The following is a 12,099-nucleotide window of genomic DNA, read 5'->3' as shown; positions in this document are numbered from 1 at the left end:
ACTAGGTTGAATTAAAATAAATATTGAAGCATCAAGTTTGAGGTCTAATCGTGCAAGAATTTGAGGTATCATTAGAGATCATAAAGGAATATTTCTTCATGCATTTAGAAGAAGAAACATACATTGGGTTATTGCTCAACTTGAATGGGAGGCTGTTTTGTCAATTAGTGAACATCTGCAAGATTGGATGTTTGAATACAAGGAGTTATCGCTGAAGGGGATAATATCAATATTATTACGATCATTCAAACTACTATGGAAAAGTTGACATGACAGCAAGAAGAATTTTGGTAAAAAGATCTTTATTTTTTTAAATAGTTTTACTAATGCTATATTTCATCAAATTGATAGAGATTGTAATAAAATAGCTGATTTATGCACCACTTTTGCTTTGGGTAGTAGTTTTATTTGGGATAGTTTTTCTTCTAATAATATTCCTTCTTTTAGTATAGTTTAATAAAGAAGAAATGTGATAGAAGTTTTTCTTTTAGTAGGTTGTAATAACTTTTTATTTTAAAGCATTTTTCTACCTGCAAGTTCAAAAAAAAAAAAAACTATAGAATATGCTATATCTCTTCTCAGCTTTTCATGTGATCATATTGATGATATATTGTGATTATTAGCTTTGTCATGCTACTTGTAATATAAATTATATAAAAAATGTATCTATATAATTTTGTTTAATGAGAAATAACTATTTTTGATATAAATCGTTATTTATGTTGATGTATAGATGAGTTATCATTTTAGAACCTTGAGTAAGAACAGTTACTAAAATATGAAATCCCTAGAGTAATTTTTCATGAGAGAAAACGTTGAATTCTCTAAAAATTGGTTAAAGTTCAATAGTAAACTAATAGTATATATGTAAATAAATATTGGAAGAATAGAAGGTAGGGATTTTTTTTTATTTATTATATAATAATTTTTTTATTTTTTTAATTGATATGTTCAATTGGCTTTTTATTTTGGAAAACTTTTATACTAATTATTACTAAGAAAATTACAAGTCGATAAAGCATCAATAGATTCAAATTTTAAATTAGGCAAAGTCATACTTTTAGCTGGTGAGTTATTCTATCTAGTGTGTAAAACAAGTAAAAAAATAGCCCATATAGTTAGCAAAAATTGGGACGGTAGCAAGTTGTCTGTTAAACGGGCAGCTTGCTACATTCATACTATTTTTTTATAATTTATTTATTTTTAATAAAAAAATTAATTATCATGTAAATTAAATTAGCTAAATCTACTCTCTAATTCTTCTATTTCTTAGGAATCTTAACACTTTCCTTCGGTCTAAGGAGCTTGCTTTCTTTCATTAAGGCCGGTGCTACGGGAAACTTGGGTTTTGTTTGGGAAGGGCAATGGCACCGAATTTTTATTTTCATATTTCTCCCCTTCTTCGATTTTGAAATGTAAGATGTTATTTTTCCAGAAGGCTAATCATAAATCACGTCTTTGGTTTGTTTCTTGTAGACGTGAAGAAGAGGCTTCACTGGGCAGATAGTTATATTTAATTGGAAAGTCAATCGAATTGCTATAGCTTGGAATTGAACTGCTGATTGCAGTTTTTTCACTTTGATATGAAATAATTTTGAGAGCAATTCAGAATAGAAATACCTATAAAAATTTTGATTTTGGTGGAAGGTATCTTTGGATGATTCATTTTTCTTGAAATTATTCTGATTATGTCAAACAATCATTTCGTGTTTGGAGTCTTGACCCATTTGGACGTGGACGTCCGCACTTCTCATGTATAATTTCTTAGAGAAAAGAGGCCTTATTGCTACGCCGAAGAAAAACTATGTCAACTCCGCCCATCGATCTTGAAAGAATATCATAGAAGACTAATACGATAGGATGGAGTGAGTTATAAATTTTTGAGTTTATTCCAATAATTAACATCATAATTGCACTAATAATTGTCCACTAATTAAATTATTAGAGCATCGAAATTCAATAATACCTAATAATTTATCCACAAAAATATAAATAAAATTATAATGCTACAATAACTCATCTGTTTGATAAATGACCTTCGCATTAACAATATAACTTCTAAGTTTAATTATCTTTCAAGATTATATACCCAATTATCAAAATGTACTAATTATAGGATAATTCACAAGGCATGAGGCATGCAAAATGAATAATAAATAACAAAGTAAAAGTGTAATAAATATCATCAAGTATTTAAGTGATTTATAATGTGTCGATGCTCATGATAATTTATATAGAAATAATAATTCATACATTTTTATATTAGCATATACATGTTCAATATTTGTTGTAATTATTCATATCTTAAGTACTTATCTTATCTGTTATTTATCATTTTATTTTTTATAACTTATGCATATTTATAATCGATTTTATTATGACACCCTAAAATTGCGAAGGTAAGCACAAACTCATGACAATCTAATAATTTTTAAAGAGTTGTCACTCTATGAACCTATTAGTTTTATTAGTAAATATTCAATAAGATTTTACTAATAATACATATATCAAACATACATGCATACATATATTTTAATTATATTAAAAGTTCTTTATGAAGATGATATTATTGTGACTTTGGGCGATCAAGTCATTAATAAGAGTACACGTTTTAGGTATCTTGGATCTATTGTTCAGAGTGATGGTGAAATAGATGGGGATATTATCAGCAGAATTCAAGTTGGATGGTTGAAGTGGCGGAATGCATCGGGCTTGTTATGTGATAGAAATGTACCCCTCAAACTTAAGGGAAAATTCTATAAGATGGTAGTGAGGCCTGCAATGCTTTATGGTGCCGAATGTTGGCCATTAAAAGAGAAGCATAATACTAAGTTAAGTGTGGCAGAGATGAGGATGCTTAGATGGATGAGTGGCTTTACCCTTAGAGATAGGATACGAAATGAGCATATACGTGAAAAGGTTGGAGTAGCTCCAGTAGAAGATAAGATTAGAGAGAGTCGCCTTAGATGGTTTGGTCACATAAAAAGGCGGCCTTCCGACGACCCAGTTAAGAGAGTAGAGGTATTAGATTTGACTTGTGTTAAGAAAGGTAGGGGTAGACCTAAAAAGACTTGGTTAGAAAATATTAGGAATGACCTTTCTTTATTAGATTTAAACGAGAATTTGGCTTTTAATAGGACACAATGGAGAAAAAGGATTCATGTAGCCGACCCCACGTAGTGGGATAAAGGCTTGATGTTGTTGTTGTTGTTGTTGTTGTTGTTATGAAGATGATATTATGATCAAATTCGATTAAATACAAATATAATCATGATTTATATCACAATAAATATTTCTTAAGAATAAAAATAAGGGAAATAATTATCGAATTGGTTCCCTAACTTTTGTTGAAATATAAAAAAAAAATTCACGACTATATAAAAGTACGAGTTGATCCCTTGTTTCTTTAAATAGAGATCAAATTAGTATTTCCATGGGATCATTTAGGTTAATATTTAAATAGTCAAAGAAATAAATCAAGACTCTTAAATAGTTGGGGATCCTTTTATATCTTTATCTTATTAAAATAATAAAGGTAATTCCTTAGCAATTTTTTGCGATGAGTAACTAGGCTGAGCTCACTATCATTTCATATTAATATGAACAGATAAAATACTATAAATAAATAAAATATTACATAATATATTATTAATAATTAAAGCATGCAAACAAATGTCGATGATTATGTCCTGAACAAGGAAATGTTCATTTGTCACATACCACATAGAGCACAAGCAGCCAACATTTTAAATTATAATGCTGATATTTCATCATCCAAAAAAGATGCTCCATAAACTTCAAATTTAAAAGAATTTATTAATCATAAATTTAATATATTTCACATTAAAACATTAATAACATGAACAACCAATTGAAAGAATTTTAGAGATGCCTTGATAAGCAGGCTTGTCTCTTAACACTTGGGATATCTAGGTCCATTTGTACCATGCTTACTTTCTTGAAATTCACAAAATACTACTAAGGCACACAAAATGAAGGGTGAATTAGATGTGCTACGTCTTCTTAAGATTCTTTTAAATTCAGTCAACTTTGTTGCATCCTAGAACATTCGTGGCAGTAGTGAAAGATAAAGTTTAACATATTTGCTTTGTACGAAGTTCCAACACACAATCAGATGAAAGAGATGGTGCAATATTCACAAGAGACACCAAGATTTTTATGTGGAAACCCTAAAAAAGGGAAAAATTATGAGGCTTAGCCCAGCTTCAATGAATCCACTATTATTTGTGGTCGATTACAAATTAGGTTCTCCCTTGGGGGGAAGCCTTGGTTTGATGCAATAAATATACATTATATATAGTGCATTACATGGTGAAAATTGAAAGAATCACTATTGAAATATTTATTTGGTCTGCACGACCATTTTCAACATGCGACAGAGGTCAAAAAGATCGTAGTCTAGTGATGGTGGTTAGAGGGACCATAGTCGACTAGCAACGGAGGTTGGAAGTTAGGCGTTAGGAAGAAGTCAAACGATGAACAAAACTTCAACATAAGCTAAAAAACTAACAAAAGTATGGCAACGGGTGGTAGTTCAATGTCGGGTAAAAATCCAGTGACGGGCAAAAGTTTGATGACGGGCAAAAGTCCGGCGATGAGCAAGAGTTTGGTGTCGGGTAGACGTTCGACTATGAGCAGAAGTACGGTGTCGAGTAGAAATTCAATGATGGGCGGGAGTTCGGTGTTGGGTAGAAAGATGAAGAGCGGAAGTCTGGTGTTGGGTAGAAATCCTATGATGGGCAGAAGTGCAGTGTCAGGTAGAAATATGGCGACAACATCAGGTAAAAGTCTGATGAAAGCTCGATGACTGGCAGAATGGATGAGTTGAAGTCTGGAAATGGTAAAGGAGGAGTCTATTGTAATAGAACTCTTCCTTCTCTTCCTTCTCTTCTTCATTGGCCCTCTTTTTTCTCCCCCTTCCATGAGGAATAAGGGGTCTATTTATAGTTTTGTTAGAGTGGCATAACTAAAAATAGGAGGAAGGTTAAGGGTGAATTGGGAGTGGTTTGCATGGATGACCGATGTTGATTCCCTTAATTGTGGACCACTTATTGGGCATTAGAATATCTTAATGATATCAGAATTCAGTGATCTTGGGCTCGTTAGATTTTTCTCGTAAAGCTGCTCGATTCGACTATAAGTATGTCATGTTTGGAAAATTTTTGGTAATCAAAATTATGGTTTGAACCTTCTGAATGAGCTCCGGGTCTTTTATTTGAACCCATTTGAGCTTGGATTGGAAAATTAGGTGTTTTTGGGTTTATATTTTTGAAATGTTTAATTCGACTGTAAGTTTGCTGAAATCGTAGTTTAGAAGGTGTTTGATTTAATTTTTGAAGTTTCCAACTTGCTTTTTCATCGAAATTTAGGCCTGATCTAAACATTTCAATTTGATCAAATTTAAAAAAATGAAAGAAATTTTTGCACCAAAAAACATTTCAATTTGATCGGATAATGCAGCTGTCGTTGGCTACTATTTTATATTAAAAAAATTTTCCTTAGAATTGGGCCCACAAATTTTTTTTTTTTTTTGAGGGGGAGGCTACAGCTTTCGTACCTCTTTAATAATTTTGTTTTTTTTTTTTCAAAAAAGAATAATTTTTTTTTGGGCCAATCACACTTTTTTCTTTTTTTAAGGGAATTTCAAAAATAACAAAAAATGGCCCAAAAACTTTTTAAGAAATTCTTGAATCATTTTTAAAATTTTTTGAAAGGTTTTGGAGGTAAATTTACCCCCTTTTTTCAAACCATTTCCCCCTATTTTTTTCTTAGAAATACCCCTCTTGGGAAAAGGGAAACATTTCTCCATTTCTTCTTCTCCCTTATCCCTCTAACTTTCTTACAACTAAGACCCTCCACTATTTTTTTTAAATTGCATCCCTTACTTAAATTTAGAGCCCCTCTTTTAAATAATAGTTAGAATTTTTTCTCCTTTAATTTTCTTCTCTTATGTTCTTCTTCTCACCCTAGAGGTATTCCAGTATTTTAGATAGGCGACATGCCCTTTCAAATTTCAGTACCTCTCTTTTATGTAGAAGTAGATTTTTTTCTCCTTTCTTTTTCTTCTTTTCTATTCTTCTTCTTACATCAGAGGCATGCCACAATTTGAGATAGATGACATCTTCTATAAACCTTCAGTGCCCCTATTTTCTGTAGAATGAGATTTTTTTTTTCCTTTTTTTTTCTCTTATATTCTTCTTCTAACATTAGAGGCATTCCATTATTTGTGATAGGTGGCATCCCCTATCAAGATTCAATGCCCCTCTTTTTGCATAGAAGGAGATTTTTTTCTCCTTCCTTTTTATTGTCTTGTGTTCTTCTTCTTTTATTAGAGGCATTCCACTATTTGAGATTGGTTTCATACCCTATCGAGCTTCAGTACTCCTCTTTTAAGTAGACAAAGTCATGATGAAAACTATCCTAGATAGATGAAGATTAAATTCCGCTTGTATGCAAGCGTGACTTGAGAAGATATGTTGATAATAATATTTGGGAGGTCAACTAATGATTCTCAGTAGACGAGAAGAATTTTGATGATGTTTGAGCAAAAATCTTGTAATGATCGTTGGCAAGGTAAAAGTACGGTGATGATCATTGATTGGGTGGAAGATTGATGGTGATCGATGATTGGGTGGAAGTCAAATGATGATCGATGGTCAGGGGGAAATTTGATAGCAGTTGAAGGCCCGGTGGAGAGCTGAATGACATATTTTGAGGGTGTGCTACTTTTAGTAGTTGAGCGAGAAATCGATGAGGGCTAATATGAAGTAAATGACTGACGATATACATTAGACGAAGGACCGATGATTGCGGTGGTCGAGTTACAACCTGCTATGACAATATGCATTCATAATAATGTATGAAAACATCATATATTCTTGATTGAAGGGGTCAAAGCAGTGTGCCATATTATTAGTCTGGCGATACACTATTAGTGTCAATTGACTGGAGTTCTAATGATGATCAGGTTGTAATCATTCTTTGAAGAAGAATTTGTATGAGATGCATCGATATTTGTTCCCGATCAAGATAATTTTTTGATGAAATGTGAGTTAAACTCTCACAATCAAACATACATAAGCTTGTAATTTTAATAATAAAAATATATAAACTAATATGCAAACAAGTGTATAATTGTAGGAGTCAATATATACAAAGTTTGATTAAGAAATACAAATGAGCGTATAAATGTCAACCACAATCTAAATGATTTTGCACTAAAAAGGATTAAAACATACACAAGTGAACTAACATGTATGTTAAATGATAAAGCTAACAATTGAGTGATTAATTTTTGAGCTCCATATTTTAGATATACTCATCCATATAAGCTATATTTATGTTGTGATTCCTCAAAACTACCAAACACTACTTGAAGTATACAAGATATGCAATCTAAGGAATATTTATGTTATTTGAGAGTAATTAAATACTAAGCTCAAAATTAATATATTACTCTATAATAGGATGAAAGGAAACAAAAACATCAAACATGAATATCACCAAATAACAATTGAAGCAATCAACGATTAAGTTCATTTTCCAGGAATGCAAACTTAAATCATAGAGATTTACACAAATATCTTTATATGCTTTGACCCACACTAGTCTATCATTTTTGTGTTATCTGCATGCAAAGTAGGTTTCTAATATCGAATTTATTATTAGGTACTTTTTACAATCTACGTACTCTCCTTAATGGGTGAGTGCAACCTAATTATCTAAGATTGATGGGTTAAGCAATTCAATTAATACACAATAAAATATGAAACTAAGGCTTTATTTTAGACAACTTTCTTACTATTTTTGTAATGTAATTTTTTAGAAAAAAAAATTTATACTATAAATTTTTGTACTAGAACGCTGCTTTAAAAAGTAATAAAGAAGTTGTCCCAAACGAAGCCTATGATTATCAATTATTTTTGAGATAATTAAACATTTATTATGTAACAACTCTTATAATCAATGTCTAATTCCAAGAATTGATGATGCATAATGTAAACATTTTATAAGAAACCTATAGATTGAAAGTGAATATACTTATCAAAATCAACCTTAGAGCTATTAGCCTTAAACAAGATTAACACTTGTGTGGATCAATCAAATTGGCTGGATAAGTCCTTCTCATTGGCTTATGGGGGTGTTGAAGAAGATTTATATGAGCAAGTGGATGGGTTTTGGGTGATGTATATCTTGAATGTGGGTGCATTGTTGAAAAAGTATTTTACCATGGTGGTGGAAACCATTGTAGGAGAAAACCTAAGAAGAAGTAATTCTTATCTTGTGTTGTTGGCTCACCTCTTTGTGTTTTTTCTTTCTTTTGGTTGGTTTGGTTTCTTGGTTGTGGGGCTTTGTTCTGCTATTTTTTCTATTGGGTTGTCGACTGGTTGTATTGGCCTTCACTTCATTTTGGTTACTGTGGCATGGTGCTTATGGCAGAGCTTTGGTGTTGTAGGCCTTTAGTTCCCTTATTTGTTTTTTCTTGAAACATGAAACTTATGTTTTATTTCAAAAGCTATTTTTAGGGAGCTTTTGTTTCATCAAGAACCTAATTTTTACCCACTTAACGCATAAGTCCCTTCGTGTGTTTTAATAAATAAAAAATCAAAAGCAAGCTTCACAATGTTTTTGTGGCAGGTAAAATAGTAAAAAAAAAGTTTAAATTTGTGCTGTGATAGAACTATTTTTTTATAGTCTCTTTGAAAAAATAATTGTTTTCATATTACAATGAAAGCCTTAATACACAAATTCATTAGAATTTTCATCACAAATATATGAGGAACTCATATATGTTAGTATTTTCCTTGAAACAACTCTTTAAAATGATTTAAAATTATCCCAAAAAAGATACCAAAAAGGATAGGTAACTGCAATCCCAAAGGCGCAAAAAAAATCAGTCAAATTATCTTTACTATGTAAGCTTGAACATTCTAGACAATCATTCTGACGTTACATGCTTGACAGACTTTGATTCTCTCAGGCAAGCATGAGTTTAGGAAATTTTGGAAGTGATATTTTGTAATTGTTTTTTAATTTAAACTAATAAATATAAAAAATATATAATTTAATGAATCTAATGAAATTAATATTAAGTATCATATAATTACCAGCTTATTAATTATAATAAACATTTAGTTAATCATAGTTAATATAATTTGACAATTTTGATGAAATGGAACATTTAAAATTAAGTAAATTTGTAAACATGCAAAAAAAAAAAAAACAAATATTCAAACTATTATCAGTAAATATATTTAATTATTATTTCAATGATATACTTAACACATAAATCCATAGTTAACAAATTAGGTACACATAGTACTGAGAAATTTAGGATCACATCAATTTATTTTGTTGACACACCAAGTGATCAAGTTCATGATAATGTTCAAATTAAGTAAATAATCATAAATATTATAATAATTAAAATAAGTTTCAACTTAAGTAAATAAGAATCAATTAAATGAAAAAAAATAAGTTAATTAAATTCAAAATAATATAAAATAATTTTAGAATCTCTTAAATATATTTTGAAAAAAGTTAATCAAATTTATTAATGTTGTACACCCATGAATACTTGTGTAAGTACCCTTTAATATATATCTTGTAGGTTACATTCGAGTCAAGCAATAGGAGAACACACTACAATCTTGGAAGTGCTCATTCGAGGGACTCACTGAAGAGCTAGAAGAAGATTAAAACCAAAGCACTACATTAAGATTGATAACATCCTTCAAACAGTTATCTCCAAATAGAGAAAGGTGACCTCTGAAGTTGCTCTCTCAGTTAGACAAACCTTTATCCATCAAAGCAAGAGTTGTGACTTTCATGCTCGATACGTCAAGGGGCGGCTGACTTGCTTTACCCCACTCAAAGATCTCCCTCGCACGTACGCCTGAAGACTACAATAAGATGTTACTTACCCTTCTACTTCAACAGGGTAATCAAAATCACTCTTCTTTCTCTCATCAATAGCAGTTGGAAGACACTCACCCTCTCCATCACGATAAGGAGACTACTGATTACCATATAAACTTATATAACTTGTCCTCTCTAGTCACTAGCTAGCTCGATATTAACTAATTAATATTATTGATTAATGGGACAGCTATGTACTAGGACATAACTTGCACATCCTTCCAAACCTGATAAAAGGAGGAAAGAAAGGAAGGGATTTGCTTATTCTAAAATTTCTTGAAATATTCTTTCTTGGAAGAAGAAAATATGTTAAAAATATGGTGGATAGGGAAAAGAAAGCTAAAGATCTGTAACCACTAAAGAGATTCATAGAAGGATGTCCTCTAAGCATTGTAGTACTTCTCTTATATAGCTCAAGCTCCATAGTGCATAGCTCCTACTCCACCTTTTTTGTTTTTCTAATTTGGATAATAAAGATTTGGTCTAAATTAGCATCTATCTCAAACTCATCTCCTCTCTCCTTTCCCTACACTCAGATTTCATCACATTCTCCAAATAGATTCTCAGCCTACAAGTAGCATAAAGTATGGCTCGACAACATTAACTAATTAAAATGAGATTCAACATCCTCTTAGATGCGATGAACATGGAATAATGCCAAAGATAAGAAATATGTTAACTTATTGGAAACATGAAGCCTTAGAGAATACCATGAGTCTCGAATACACTACTCACCATAAATTGCAAGCCATGGAGAAGCACCTCTTGAAATAAATTCAAGACATTCTATTCTTTGCTAACCATCCATCGTGAATGATTAGCGTGTCTGGAGGACCATCTAATATAGGTGCTCACCAAGAGCTATTAGTGGAATCTCATGCCTTAGATCCTATTGCCAATCCCACTTTCCCTTTAGTGAGGAATGAGAACTTTAGTCCGATAGCTAAACGGACAAAAGAAATCAAACTAGGGTCAATAAATGTTTTCTCTAGATTGATCTTCAAAGCAAGAGTGACTCCTAAGTTTAAGGTACCTCTATGTTGACCTCATTTTTATGTGAGATTAAGAATCTAAATAAAAAATTCAATCTTGAATAAAATCCAAATTCAAATCCAAGTCATAATCGCAAATTCAAAATTCAATGATCAAAATTGCAAAACCTAAACACTTTAGGCTTTTCCTTATTTTTAAGGGAAATTTTCAATGATCAAAAGTTCAATCAAATACCCCAGGAGTTTTATATTGATTAGGCATGTATCTAGAGTCTTCCATGACATTTTGGATGAATCCATAACCTTAAAGCCGTAAAATCTAAAGCATTCTCCAAGGCTACAAAATGTTTAATTTTTTATCAATTCATACTACTGGGCCTTGCATCTTGTGTAAAATCACCATAGAAACCTTTATTAAACCTTTGAATATGATCATAATAATTCTTATAATGATTTTAACCCCATTGGACCCTTACTGGACCATCGTTGACAATAGATGACCAATAAAACCCAAAAACCCTAAACCACCTAAATCAAACTTTTCACAAACATCAACATGGCTCAATAAGACCGAAGCTTAAAATCTTTTCCAAGAAACTCCAAATCTCATTTGGGATGGGTTGGATCCAAATCTAAGCCTTGTTCAATCTTAATTGACCATGCCAACAATGGTTGGCAAATGAACCCTTAAAACTCTAAAAATGCATTTGATACAAGGAAAACTCACCATTGCATAAAACCTTTCTAATAAGTTCAAAATGTAATTTAGAATGAGTTGAAGCCAATCTCAACCCTTGGTCAAACTTTTTTTTACCAAGTCAACCATGGTTGACCAAGCTAAACATAAATATTTGCAAACTGAAATTTGATGCTCTAAGTCTTGGCAAACAAAATTTAGCCTATGGGACTATCCATTGGGTCCTAAGGATCAACCCTTGGTTACATAACCCTTGGGTTCACTTGGGCTCACAACTTGGTTTGACCCAAGTGGCGAAAAGTGGCTCCCCATAAACCATTTTCCTTATCTTTTCCAAATTTCTCTAAGCTAGTGGTTGCATTAGGATCCCCATAATCTAGTTCACTTACCCTGACAAGTCCAGCACTTGGGCTAACTTGGGTCAATTAATTGAATTGACCCAAAGTCACCAAAACACCCAAACTAATCTGC

This window comes from Dendrobium catenatum, unplaced genomic scaffold (genome assembly GCF_001605985.2).
Source record: "Dendrobium catenatum unplaced genomic scaffold, ASM160598v2 fragScaff_scaffold_586, whole genome shotgun sequence".
Lineage (NCBI taxonomy): Eukaryota > Viridiplantae > Streptophyta > Magnoliopsida > Asparagales > Orchidaceae > Dendrobium > Dendrobium catenatum.
Note: the sequence above shows the minus strand (reverse complement) of the source record.